At 39.7% G+C, this 11,606-nt stretch overlaps 1 protein-coding gene across 21 annotated transcripts in view; it reads right to left on the bottom strand.

Moving 5' to 3' along the window:
• Positions 1-11,606, bottom strand: part of ncam1b (neural cell adhesion molecule 1b) — a 92,592-nt gene that overhangs the window by 79,259 nt on the left and 1,727 nt on the right. The window lies entirely within an intron of this gene.

Genomic DNA, 11,606 nt, shown 5'->3' on the forward strand with positions numbered 1-11,606 from the left:
ATGGCGCTAACAGCGCTAACAGTGGAAACAACAGGCTGACAGAACTAACAGTGTTAACCCGGGGGCGAACCGGAGGGTCGGTGCTATGCTTCCGCGACGACGTTATCAGCTGTAACCGTCGTATGAGAGCAGTGCACAGTGGCGCCTGTGAGCTAGCCAGTGGGACACACTCACATGCACTAACATGTACTAAAAGCATGCGCGACCAGCCCGGCTATGTCAACAAAGCACAGAGAAGCTGGGATTACAACACACACAGACGGAAAGCGACTTCATTCTCTGCTCAGGTAAACATTACTCCTCTTTATCTTTACATAGCAAATAATTGTTTGCTGCTATATTAATGCTCTGGATATCAGAACATGTTTTAAATATTGCATAACACAACACAAAGTCAATCCCACACACAAAACATGACATGGGTATTTATCTGATGCCCCCACGATATCAACATACAAGAAACACTGTGTGAAACACATTTTCCAATATGGTGCAGTAACACCGATGACTAATATCAATGCCGCAACACCTGATGTCAAACATCCTTAATGCTTCTGCATGGTGTCTTACATCCGCCGATGAAACAGCATCCTGACCCCGTTCAGTCAAAATGTGTTGTAGCTGTGTGTTGCTGTAGCCACTCAGGCAGAGAAAGCAGCCACGTGGTATCATAAGGCAGAGGACAGCCCTTCACAGGCAGATCCCCTTTCCCTACTAATGGTGGTTGTTGTGAAGGAATCTCCAGTGGGAGTAAATGCACAAATCACCAGTATACCATTGAGAATACAGTGGATGATTACTGTTTGCTAGCAGCATACATGCAGCACAGCCACAGATGCACTGTATTTCTAATAATGGTCCATTAATAAATAATGCAAGTGGTGATTTACAAAATGTGTGTTTTGTTTTTCACAAAACCTCCCTATGATTTTACTGTAGAGAATGCTTGGTAGCATTTAAGACACTACAGAACAATGAAGGTAATTGTTTTCAGATAGCAGTGATTCTCATTGGTGGTTCTTCCAGATGTTGCGCTACCATTTTCAGACATTTTAAGGGTGCATAGATACCCTGTCTCTCTACAATGGCCTGGCCACTATGAATGGAAATAGTTTGATCTGCTTCTTAGGGCCTGTCATCTGCCTTTGCACTCTATGACATCCATGGAAAAGATGCACAATGGGGTTCGTCATGACACATCCGGCTTCTGCTGGCAAAGAGAGCAAGACAGCTTTCAGGCAGTGGAAGTCACAGAGTCATACTGAGAGGAGATCCTTCAGGGAGGAGCGTGGGAGACGTGGTAAAAAAGACCAAGACAGACAAGATGCCAAACATACAGTGTACACAAAGAAAAGTTTACTTCAAAAAGATGGCACCTCATATACAAAGTTTGTTTGGATGTTGCATTTTCAGTCTTCTCATTTTAAAGGGATAGTTTGGGTGTTTTGTAGTGGGGTTGTATGAGGTACTTCTCCATAGTGCATTATCTACAGTAGATGGCGGTCGGCACACTCCCAGTTTGGAGAAGCAGACCACACGATTGGGGCTGGCAGCAAAACATATTTTAGCCACCTAAAAGAAAGGCTCACCTAAAAAAAATAATATCACTTTAAGTGTACTCTATGTTTAGAATATTTTTGCCGGTTTACCTTATTGTCAGACAGCCCTTTCTCTCCATTGCACACTATCTTAACTACTCTTTCAGATTTTAGTAGTCAATATTTAGAGGCAGTATCAACATTGCCTTTCCAAAGGACTAATCTAGGCCTAACGGAATTGTAATCATTTGTTGTAAGTTTAGTTTATTCCATCTTAGATTCAAGGCTATTCAATTAAGTATGGGGTTTGTCATATCAGTTGTTTCAGAGGTGAAACATTTCTCTCTACCTCGGCTTTTACAAGTTCAGTAACAGCTTTTACCTGTATTCAGTGGTTTAGTTCATGCAGTGTGTAATTAATAATCCTAATCACACATTTAATAATATTAAAACATTGCATTGATATGAATGACCTAAAATGTAATGATAAAAACAGCAAAACCGCTTGTCCACTTCAGTTACAGTCAAATCTTAAAAGTTATGCATCACAATATTCAGCACCAGGCTATTCGGGAGCACCACATAATTTCAAGATCCTAAATATTGCAATAAAACTCACAATGTCTAAATAATAAACAAACATTTTAAGAAAGTCACAATTTCATTGTGATAAGAATCTTTTGTTCACAGCATCTAAAAAACACAGTAAAATGGGTAGCACACGACACGCCTTTCATCTCTAAAAAAGTAGCAACACTTGATCATGTAAGAGAGTCATTTGTTCAGTCAGCCAAACGAGGTGCGTAGAGGTCTGCAAATATAGAACTGAAATATGAAGAATTTCACCAGTTTTGTCGTACAAAGATTTGGGAAATGAATTTTCAAAAAGCCTACCTGATTTTTCTCATGTAATCTTAAGTGTTTTATTTTTTTTTTAAACACATTCATAAGAAGTTTCTCTGTCTCCTCCAAAATTTGGAAAAGCCCAGTTTACTTTGCACTGGAGTACGATTTAATGCTAACCCTTCTGTTTGCCTGTGGAGAGCTGCAGACAGACATGCAATGTGCTTCAACGGTAGGGGATAATCTATGGAAGGTTTAAGCCATCCCTCCCAGTTCCTCCTCCACTGGACGGGCACACCAACCAACCAATAGGAGTTGCTGGTACAGTGAAAATTATGAAAATCCTCCCCAGCTTTCCACCTGCGAACACGCCAACTGTGTTTTGTTGTAATGCACAAAAAGCCTGAGATACAACTGCTGGGAATCAACTCCCGGGGTCTTGCATATTATCTTTCTGAAGTTGGGCCTTTGGGATGTTTCTTCACTGCCACATATCTGTCAGTTAACTGTAGCCAAATTTGGCAGCAAATGTGGAACCGAGGTGTGTTAACCACGCAGTGTGTGTGACAGTCTGGGAGATCTGTCAATCAAAGCTACTGTAAGACACCCTCATACATCACACAGAGCGAAACAGACACCCTGGAGAGAATCTTAATGTTTAGGTCAATACCCAAAGCGTTTAACCAAAGGTGAGGGCTGACCAGCAAACTATTGAGTTCAGTGAAACCAAAATTGCATAATGCAAGCGTCAAACTCTGTGCCAAGAGTGCAAACAGAGCTTGAGGTTACAGGGAATGAATGACTTGCAACAGCGGCCCCCTACACAGCAAACACTGCCATACGCCTTTCCAGACAATGGAACAGCAAATCCTTATGACCCCTCAATCTGTCACCGGGTTATAAACTGGCAAACTGTTCCACACCAGTGAATCTGAGGTTCAATAATAGGCTGGAATATTGTAGAATAAATAGGGTTTCAAGAGGGACTAAACAGTGCAATTACATAGTAGTCAGAAAACACACCAGTAATGGGGACATGGTGGTGTACCGGTCCAAGGGTGCTGCTAGCAAGCCAAACAATATCCAAACAGCCTTCAGCATTTCAGAACAAATCTGATCCACCGCCAGCTCTCTACCACTGAGGAGCTAACTGTGGTGCTCCAGTGACCTCTGACTCAGAGATGGACTCTAATCCCCTACAATCTTCCAGCTACACACCTTCTGTCTGTTGGGTTCAGGAATTCTACTAAGTGCTCCAATCAACTCTCGCTAATATTGCCTGTTAATGTTAGCAATTCAGTGCCCTCAATGAAAACAACTTAAAATTACCCTTTATAGCCTCTCAAAAGTCCTTCCACACCCAGGTTTTAGTGGTTGTGTGAGAAGAGATGGGGTCTGTGGTAGATAGTCTGAATTAGGGATTGGTGGTATACCGATTTCATGTTCAGCCACGACATGGATTTTGCAATACCGTCACTGAAAATTATTTTAAATGTAATGTAATTCCCTGTTTGGCTGCGGTGAAAAGAGGTGAAAAAACTTTGAAATAATAAAACAACAGTAAATATGGGAATATGTAATTTTCAATCTTATTTGGAGCCAATAAACACATCTGTTTAAAAAAAAAAAAAAAGTTATTTCTTAAGATATGTCCCCTTACATTGCCAGTACAAAAAAAAGGAGGTACAATCATGTTTTGAGTGGAGCATCCCTTTTAATTTTTAATACCGTGATATAATACCGTCACATTTTAGGTCATATCGCCCACCCCTAGTCTGAATCTCTCTGTGCTACGCAGCTGAAGCTACTGTTGGGGTTGTCGTGACTCCATGTGTATTAGAGGGAAATGCATGGCTAAATACATTCCAGTTAACAGTTACCTGCACCTCGGTCTGTCAAAATGGGAAAAAGACATTTAAAAATATTAATGTCACAATGCCATCTGTTACAAGGCTGTTAACAGCAGCAATATTTTCTCCACGTACTGCAGAGTGCAGGCAGCATGGCAAATGTCGGTAGGAGATGGTGTAACGTCCTTAACATTACTCATTCATTATTCATTGGGATCAATCACCAAAGGCCTGCATGTGCTGTCCAGATAAAAAAAAAAAGGTCAGAGTGGATGTTAAGATCTCAGATTGCACTGTGTCAAAATTCCCACCCTGGTATAATGTTCAAATTTGAATGAAAATAATCGAAATAAAAAAAGCTGATTATTATGAATGTCTATTCTTGTGAACAGTAGTTTAGAAAACTATAGGAATAAATTAAAAAAAACAACCTCAATTGTTCACTGTGTGACTAGCTAACTACAGCAATAATGATCAATTGGGTTATAAGGTCATATATATGGAAACAATCAATCATGATCTGTGCACTTGCATTTACAGGAGCTACACAGTGCTTCTACAAAATTAGAAATAGGTGCCATGTTGCCATGTAGCCTAGGATCCTTTCTATCTTAGGACATATCTGTTACATAATTTTAGATTACTCTGCGTGAATGCTTGAATGAGGTTAATTCCCTTCCCCGATGATATCACTTTCTGAATTTTTCTTTTCCTTCTAGTCCACTAAAAATCCTGTGACATGTACCCATAAAATATGATCAGCTTTGGAATAATGTGACACTGAACTGATCCTGGTGCCTGTGGGATATAAGAAATTTATAAAAAGGTGATTATTATATATCATCTTTTCATGAGTATGGGACCTTTTTATGAATAAGGAGCCTTTGAATAAAGTGTTGGCAGTTTTGAATGGAGAATGTGAGTCATCTGTTCATGATTTCATAGAAAATACTCAAAATGCACTGCTTCTAACTGCTATGCATTAAATAAGACAATCTTTCTCACATGTAAAAATGTTAAATGGGTTAAAATATCCTTGAGTGACTGTTAGAATACGTCGGCCCAAGTATAGCCTGTCTGTGGGAATCACTGACATCCTTTCAAAGTGGATCCTGCACACTGAATGGATAAGAAACAGCTAACAGAAACAGCTCCTCTGGAGATAGTGCCTTCTTAGTGTGATCTAATTAGAGATTAAAAATAACTGAATGAGTGTCACTTCACTGCTTTAATGATGGATTTTTTTTTATCCCATAATAATATTAATGCATGTCATGACTTTGCGTGAAACAGAGGTATCTCTAAGTTGCCAGGCGATGACTAAGCCGGTAGAGGAGTACAACGTTAGGAGGAGAGGGTGACACACTATGGTGACTGCATAAAATGAAAGCCTGGGGCATAGCAATCTGAATTTTCCCTGCTCTGTGCATGGTGATGCATCCTATAGTGTTTCAATAATGAAAGCACCATGATGTGCATGGACGCATGAGAAGACACACGCACCCTGCTTCCCTTCACACTCCATAAAAGAAGTTGAGAACTAAATCCTAGCCAACAGCGTGTTGCTTTATTGCGGTAAGATGAGACGTGCACTCATTTCCTTAAAATCAGACTGTAAAGCTTGCTTTCAGGAGTTTGCGTTGAGAAGACACATCTGTATCTCTTGTAAAATTGGATACACTGTTCCTTCCAGCATGGATAGTGACATGATCGTAAGCTCATTTCCTCTTTCAGGGGCCAGGCAAGGCTGTGATGATTTAGTTTGGGTCACAGGAGTCGTGTTTTTCCCTGCTTCTCTCACACCCAAATAAGACATGGAAAGGCAGAAAGGGAGCCAGGAGGTGCTCTCAGGCTACATCCACATTAATACGTTTTTGGTTTATCTCCGTACACACAAGCGTTTTAGCACCATTTTAGAAATAATCTTCGTCCATACTAACAAGCCTGAAAACGCATATCACATGACCATTCAGGTACACTCTGCATGTGCATGCTTGTGTAAAAAGGAAGCAGATTTATCTAATCTGCGGTTGGTTGCTTAATTAAAGCCTTTACACACCAGGGATGTAACGAATGAACGACACGAAAATGTGATTATTATATGTCTAAGCCTTTTATTGTGAAAGGTAACAATGGAAGGAGTTCATCTGGTATGCACTGCATTTGTCAGGTTGAAAGGAGTAATACGATTTGCTGTCTTGGTTCAGAATACGGAGCCTCCGTGTTGTTGTTTCATAAATATATGCGCAACTCAACCCGTTTGGCACTACGTTGATTGGTTGACGCCTTTATTCGCAATGCGGAAACTCCGAGAAATCAACCTTGTTCCAAAAAAAGTATCACTTTTTTACAGAGTAATATTTGCGTTCTGCGTGAAAATACTCAAGACAGAAACAACAGTTCGAAAAAATATATTGATGTGCGAATTAATCGCACGAAAAAAACGCTGCCGGTGTGTAAAGGTCTTGACTAGTATTGTACTTCCTATAATAAAAGGTCTTGTTCGATAATTAGGATCTTCATCGTTTTTACCCACACACGCACTAACACATTCAGTCACAAGGTAATCACGGCTGATATTGTTTGTTTCCTCATGGAAAAGTGTCCCGTGATAGGGGTGTGACGAATCAGGGAAGGATACGTTGTGATGATAAGACCCAATAAAGAAGATCATCGTTATCAAAAGGTCTCCGTTTCTGCCCATCCAGACTAAAATGCAACCCCAGAGTTTTCAAACTAAAATGGCATCAGCAGCATTTTCAAATGTTTCCATTTTAAGGGTTCTAAAACGTCGGAGTAGTGTGGACGCTAGGCATAAACGCAGCAAAGGTTATGCGTTTCAAAATGTATTAGTGTGGCCCAAGCAAAAGGGGTAATCCGTCTTTATTTGCAAGTGTATAGCGTAGAGAGAAAAGGGGATACATTTTTCCAAGTGCACCAAACATTTCCAGTCAAATCTGATCAACTGTGAATCGAAAAAAAAAAACAGCCACTTTGAAATGGCTCCAAGTTGTTTTCAACATTGTCAAGAGGAGATGGTAGCCTGAACAAACAGACAATTATACCTAGCTGAACCAATACTTTACAAAAACTTTGACAAAGTCTGCAACACCCTGTCACAATTCCTTTTGTCCCACAGAGTAAATGCTTCAGAGAGGCCATATAATGCCTAAAGGTTTGCCAATCTAGGGTTACATGTCCACTGGGATCCTGTGCTCAAAGCGCTGGCCTCTTTTTTTTTTATAATTTGATGAATGACAAGGACACGTTGTTCCAATTTCCTGATAGTTCTGAGATCTTGACATGTTTTCAGTTTCAAAAGAAGCAGACATACTGTGGTATGAAGTTAGTAGGATTGCAATCTTGAGCTAAATAGCAATGTGAGGCATGTTTGCAGTACTCTTGTACTGTACAAGATACATAACAAGCTTGTCTCCCAGGCCACAGTGCTGTGTTTAACCTGTTTCTTACTCTTAGATTAAACCTGATTAATATTATAATCACTCAAACCTCACAGCAATGACATAAGGATGCTACCTCCACAAAAGCTAATCACTGAAAAAAACAACCACTAAGCCCCACACCCTGCGCCTCCTCTTCTGTGTGCAAACCCTCAAGAAGGGATGTTTCTGTTCCTCCCACAATGCTTCACAGGGTCACGTGCATGTGTAATGTCATCTTTTTAGCATCCTTAGGCAATGCCGCTCCTCTCAACTCTCTCAGACCTGGATCTGTCTGATCCACTCCCCATCATTAGTAGAGTCAAGTAGTCCTGGCTGGAACAAAACCACAGTCTCTCCCTCTCTTGCTTCTTCTTGCTAATACTGGATGAAAACCATAGCATCTATGAGATTAAAAAAAAGATGTGCAAGAGATGTGGCGGCTTTAAAACTACAGTCTGATTTATAGGGAATGGGTATTTCACTTACTTTCACTGTTTCACGGTTAAGATAACATATGTTGAAATGACTAGGCCTAGATAAAATAACTGAACCACACATGGCTGACAGGTGTTTCCCAGAAATTGCCTCCCAATCTAGCAGTTGTGTTTTTCCATTCTGAAACATATTCCGGTTCAATAAACATCCTCTAAAGCTCAGCAGCGGCATGTCAGTCGACACTCTGTTCTTGGCAGGTTCAGTTATTTGATAAGACAAAACTAAAATCACAGAAAATAGAGGTGAAAAGATACACTAGACCCAGCACTTCACCTGCTTTGGCTCGATTTCCCAAATGGACCTTTCTCCAAACGTCCGTCTGACTTTAATAGGATGCTGCAGAGTACTGCTTGACACTCGAAGTTGAAGGCATGTTAAGAATAAGCAATGTCTGCAAATGCACATGACAGCACGATCACACTCCTGCGGCTTGGTGGTTCATAAGCAATTACTACTGCTTGCCACACCAACACACTTGCTCTCCATGATGGTTTAAACCACAGTCTTAATTGTGTTTTGCATTATGAAGCACCAAGCCATTATCATGCAGCAGTGGTTCTCAAACTTTTTCTGTCAGCCCCCCCTTTGGAGGACTTTTTGGGTATCATATAGGGCTGACCCGAATGCTTCGAAACTTCAACCGTTGTCATGGTATTCAACCTCCAAATAACTATTCAAATGCTTTGTTTTTTAATTTGTTTTTAATTTTTATGTATAAGTATGCAATAATAATGTATAAATCCCCAAATAGCCCATGAAATATGTTTTATTTATATTCAACAATCAATATCAGTTATTGCCAAACAGATATCGGACAGACAGAAAGACATGTCATCCTGCTGCGCTGCGCCGCGAAGCTTCGAATACCTTTGAATATTTCTCACCGAAGCTTCGAAGCCCAAAAAATTGTATTTGGGACAACCCTAGTCTCATTCTGTCAGCTGCCAGAGTTTTCAGACATACAATACACACTGGTCTTTCCTCAACTCCCATCGCATTCACTGTGAACCCCAAGAGCACAATAGGCTTTGAATGTCTGTTGTCATATTTTATGATGTTATCACCCTAAAAAAAAAATAGGGGAAATATGATTTGGGTTATGTGGTTATATAAATGTAATTTATGGTGCTTTTAGATTGCTGCTAGACCGCCCCGTTAATAGTAGTGCTTGAGGGAGAGTAAACAGTCTTTGATCATAGTAAAAATTTTGTTTTTGAAAGGCTAAACGCCAACAAATATGGACTGAAGCAGAATACTTCATTAGATAAAAACATTTTGTGAATTTTGGAAATTATTAAATCCATCTTTTTTCAATAGATTTTGACTTTTGAGGAGTGAGGCAATTACAGAGACAGACTGAGCACTGCATCGCCGTGTGTGTGTTTGAGAGAGAGGGGGGGAGAGAAGGTGGAAGGTAATGTTTCTGTAAGTTATTAATAATAATAATTTGAATGTCAACGTTATGAATGAGGCTTAGAACTATTCAGTGCAGCCCTACTCTGTCATATTTTCTTTTGATTACCATCAGCTGAGCACGTTGTCTTGTACGTCTCCGAAGCATCGTCTATCTATCTGTCCATTCTGTAAACCTACAGACTCTCTGAATGAACACAATTGCTGCAGTCGATTTGTTTACTGTTCTGCCAAACACTAATTCCACATCACATTAACTCTCCCCCACCCCCCAATTCATTTATCTGTCATGCCTCTGCGCCCCACTAGGGGTGTTGAAAGGATGAACTGACTGACAGTCATTTATTAATCAAAAATGCCAAACATTTACTTGGTTTCAGCTTCTCAAATGTGAGTATTTGATTCTTTTCTCCATATTATATAACTGTAAATGGAATGCATTGGGGTTTTGCTGCAAGTTGACAGAAGAAGAATTGAAGAAATCAAGAGAAATAGTGGCAGGCCTATTTTGGAGCGTGGAAAATCTATTTTGGTGAACCTCCTAAATAAATTCTTAACACTGCTGGCAGTACATGATGTGCACACACAGTTCTGAAATAATCACTTTATCAAGTTAGAGCAGTTGGACTTGCAGCCATTGCCTTTGGCAGAGTTGATTTCCATCATCATGAAGCGAAGTGAAGTCAGACGTAAAGAAGTCTGCAGCTTCTGTAAGTCGCCCTGCCACAGCCATGCTTCCATCTTGCTTAGTAATATGGAGCCGCGTGGAGCTGCGGTACGTCATCGTTCCCATGTGATCTGACTGATGATGTAACACAGGCTAAATGGAACAATCCTACTGTAAACTAGAAAGCCACATTTCGCTGTCGAAGAGAGAGCCATATGGGCGAGATAAAGATTGCAATTCATTCATCATATCCCACAGGTTGAGGACATTGGAAAGCTCATCTCTCATCTCAGTTTTGCTTCACTTCTCTCACTTTGATTTCTGGAGGCTATATTTCATTTTTCTGTCAGAAATGCAGTCTTGAAATTCTTCCATATTCCAGTTATCAGTTTGAAGAGGATCAATTAATAATTATGTCAAGGGTCTCAACAGGCCCATTGAGCATGCAGTCGGCAGAGAGGAAAGGGAAGAGAAAGACGGTTAATCCCTCCCAAATCTCAGTTCACTCATAAATACTGCAACTATGCTGTATAATCATCTATTAAAAGATTACAATTTTTCTTTGATTTGCATTCAACTCCACAAAGTGACATTTATAAAAGTATTATTTCTGACATTTGTGCAGCGCCAAACACTACAAAAGTAGATCCAATAAAAGGAATACAAAACAAATGTTTTAATTTTAGCTTCAGTGATGGTGCATGCGAGAAAGTGATCAAAGGTCAGAATAATCTAATCACTGTTATATCCATATTCAACACAAATGTATCATGGTCAACACTACACCGTCAACTTTCTATTGGACATTTAAGGTAATGCTTTTCAGATTATCTTATGGGATTCAAACCAAAACCAAACCCCAAATTCCCTTTCCTAATTACGTTGTACAATAGACATAAACCTATAAGTCGGCTGGGCTGATCGACCAAAATTAGGTTATTGCAGATAAGTGACAATAAACTGTAGTACAGAAATACCAAATATATGTTTTTAAGGACATTTAGAAACAGTGCTACCATTACAGTGTTTGTCCAAGTCTGACAAATTAATTTTTAAACATGAAAAAATAAATAAAATATCGATATCAGCCTCAAACATCCAGTATCGATGGCTAAATTATTGAATACTGTATTAACGAGATCACTTGGGGTGTCTAGTGTAACTCTGGTGCACATTTATTACAGCTTCAGATGTTCTGATGAGATTAAAGGTTACGCTAAAATTGAAAAAGATGTTCTCTCTCAAACAGAATAGAAAATTGTCAGAGGCTGTAGCTTCTCAAGTTATTCTCTATCATTTTTAGGTCTCATCTAATACTTCCATTAAATTATCAGGTTTTCTCAAGATGTCCACGAGT

Source organism: Sebastes umbrosus, chromosome 7, assembly GCF_015220745.1.
Source record: "Sebastes umbrosus isolate fSebUmb1 chromosome 7, fSebUmb1.pri, whole genome shotgun sequence".
In the NCBI taxonomy this organism is placed as follows: domain Eukaryota; kingdom Metazoa; phylum Chordata; class Actinopteri; order Perciformes; family Sebastidae; genus Sebastes; species Sebastes umbrosus.